The 2,702-nt window shown below is 42.4% G+C and overlaps 1 pseudogene; it reads right to left on the bottom strand.

The window, feature by feature from the left end:
• Positions 1-2,258: 2,258 nt before the first annotated feature.
• Positions 2,259-2,375, bottom strand: LOC137042089 (5S ribosomal RNA; annotated as a pseudogene).
• Positions 2,376-2,702: the final 327 nt, after the last annotated feature.

The following is a 2,702-nucleotide window of genomic DNA, read 5'->3' as shown; positions in this document are numbered from 1 at the left end:
TCTGTCTGTCTATCTTTATTTATGCAAGTGTTTATTATTATTGTTAAGAGATTATTATTACAATTTGTTCCTGTGCATTATCCTTCGCCCTGTGATTTACTACTACTAACATGTTACAGATAGACCAAAACTGTAACAGCGTGAACTCACCTGCTGTACTGCTGCTATGCCTGGAGTTAGAGAAGCAAATCTTCAAGGCCCACACAAGTGGATTTCTCTAGCTGGCGAGCTTTACCGTATTTCCCGATCTTTTCCTGTGCACATTTTATCTTGCTTGTCTAGCAAAAACACACACAGGCTCACTTGTCTGGTGTGGGTTCTCTGGGATCTTTCACCAATTTTTCAAATGGGTGTTGGTGAACTGCAGTTTAACGGGATGGAGGAAGGCTCCGCCCACTGGATGCAATGTATAAAGCTTCTAAAATATATTTGAAGGGACTTGTGGACATTTTTGAGAATTGATTTTTTGATTGACTGATTTATTGTTTTGAGGAGGTAATATCTAAAAAGCCATCCCTTTCCATCTGGCCCCACCTAGTTTTAATGCCCCTGTAGCTCCTTTGTCCCGTTTCTCCAGCATTTCCATTTTCCTCTGAATGCCTACCATTTCTTCCTCTCCCACCTCCTCTAACAGCCAGTTCATCAGCCCCGCCTCCACTGGCTCTCTTCAGCTCCTCTGCTTCACCTACACGCTGCGAGGATCTGCCTAGGGCCTGCAGCTCACCAACTTGGCCTAGCCGATTCCATGTCTCCACCTCTATCCTCTGAACCCATCGCTCATCGAAATACTCCCCTGTAATCCCCTGAGTCTGCATGTTTTTAACGTTACACCACTTTGACTGCCCGTAGAAGTCTTCGTGTGAACTTCGCTTCAGTGCTGGCTCAGCAAGAGTGCACACCAAGAGCAGATATTCCTAAACCTAAAATGACAATGAGACACCCTACGGTCTCATTGACTTTGTGATCATGCGCATATAGCAACTGTTGTAAGTCTACACAACTCTAAGTGCATATGAAGTGTGCCATTTGGGACAGGGCCCATATGACAAGTTGGTAAATAACCATTTCAAAATAGTAGTCCCAACACAATTCTACCCACGAACACAACATTGTGCAGCTCTGCCTTTGATATATGCAGGACGGAAGGCAGTGATAAGCAGAAGTGATCATCTTGTCATTAACTCTGGATCCCTCAGTGTAATGTGAGACTTTAGAGCCCTTCATCCTTCAGGATAAAGTCACAGAGATCTAACAAAGCCACACACTGAAGCCACTGAGCTCAACAGAGGTTTACTGACCAGGCTCAGCAATGATGGATTTATTTACTGATGTGATTAGCACAGTGCTACTTTGTGTGGATGGGAATGATGCACTGGCTGGTTGTTTTACTTGTTGGTCAAACAGCCTCTTCCTGCTGTGGTTCATAGACAGAATAAACTGCCAAGTGGCCTTTTATCCCATATAGCTAAAAGGCAGTATAACCTAATATGGTCAACAACAACAAAAAATACATTTAAAAAACGATATTAAAAAATCTTGAAAAAAAAAAAAAAAAAAAAAATGGAAATACATGTTATGTTATTTCTATCAAGAGGATCATACATTTTTGGTCATGATCCTGTATTGACAATGCAATAGTCAAGCACTCTGTAAAGTCTACTCCAGCACATCCCAAAGACTTTCAATGAATTTACGGTCTGGACTCAGATGTGCCAACTGATGTGTGAAAATGATTCTTCATGCTCCCTCTCAAGCATTCTTTTACAGTTTGAGCCTGATGAATTTTAATAATAATAATAATAATAATAATAATAATTCATTACATTTATATAGCGCTTTTCTAGGCACTCAAAGCGCTTTACATAGAAGGGGGAATCTCCTCAACCACCACCAATGTGCAGCATCCACCTGGATGATGCGATGGCAGCCATATTGCGCCAGAACGCTCACCACACACCAGCTGATTGATGGAGAGGAGACCGAGTGATTAAGCCAATCAGGATAGGGGAAAGATTAGGAAGCCATGATGGACAGAGGCCAATGGGCAAATTTGGCCAGGATGCCGGGGTTACACCCCTACTCTTTATCGAAGAACATCCTGGGATTTTTAATGACCACAGAGAGTCAGGACCTCGGTTTAACGTCTCATCCGAAGGACGGTGCTCTTTGTCAGTATAGTGTCCCCATCACTATACTGGGGCGTTAGGACCCACACAGACCACAGGGTGAGCACCCCCTGCTGGCCTCACTAACACCTCTACCAGCAGCTACCTGGTTTTCCCAGTTGGTCTCCCATCCAGGTACTGACCAGGCTCAGCCCTGCTTAGCTTCAGTGGGAAACCAGTCTTGGGCTACAGAGTGATATGGCTGCTGGTAATTTTGACTTTGTCATCCTAGAATATGGCCATGATGTGTCTTCCTACATGTTTTTTTAAGAAATAAAAAACATATGCCAAACATATGACGTGCTAGAGGCATAAAAATCACTGCAATATAGTGTCAATTTCGTCAGAGACGAAATATGTTCGTCAACAACCTTTTTTTTCCATGACTAAGAAGAGACGATGACGAGACTACACAAATGGACAAAAATGCTGACTAAGACTATGCCTTATTGTTGACGAAAAAGGACGATACTAAAATGTTTTGCTTAAAATAAAAACTAAGATAAAATCTCTCTTCATTTTCGTCTACAATCGTCT

The sequence above is a fragment of the Pseudorasbora parva genome, chromosome 15 (assembly GCF_024679245.1).
Source record: "Pseudorasbora parva isolate DD20220531a chromosome 15, ASM2467924v1, whole genome shotgun sequence".
NCBI classification, from domain to species: Eukaryota; Metazoa; Chordata; class Actinopteri; order Cypriniformes; family Gobionidae; genus Pseudorasbora; species Pseudorasbora parva.
This window is presented reverse-complemented; position numbering and strand designations above follow the sequence as displayed.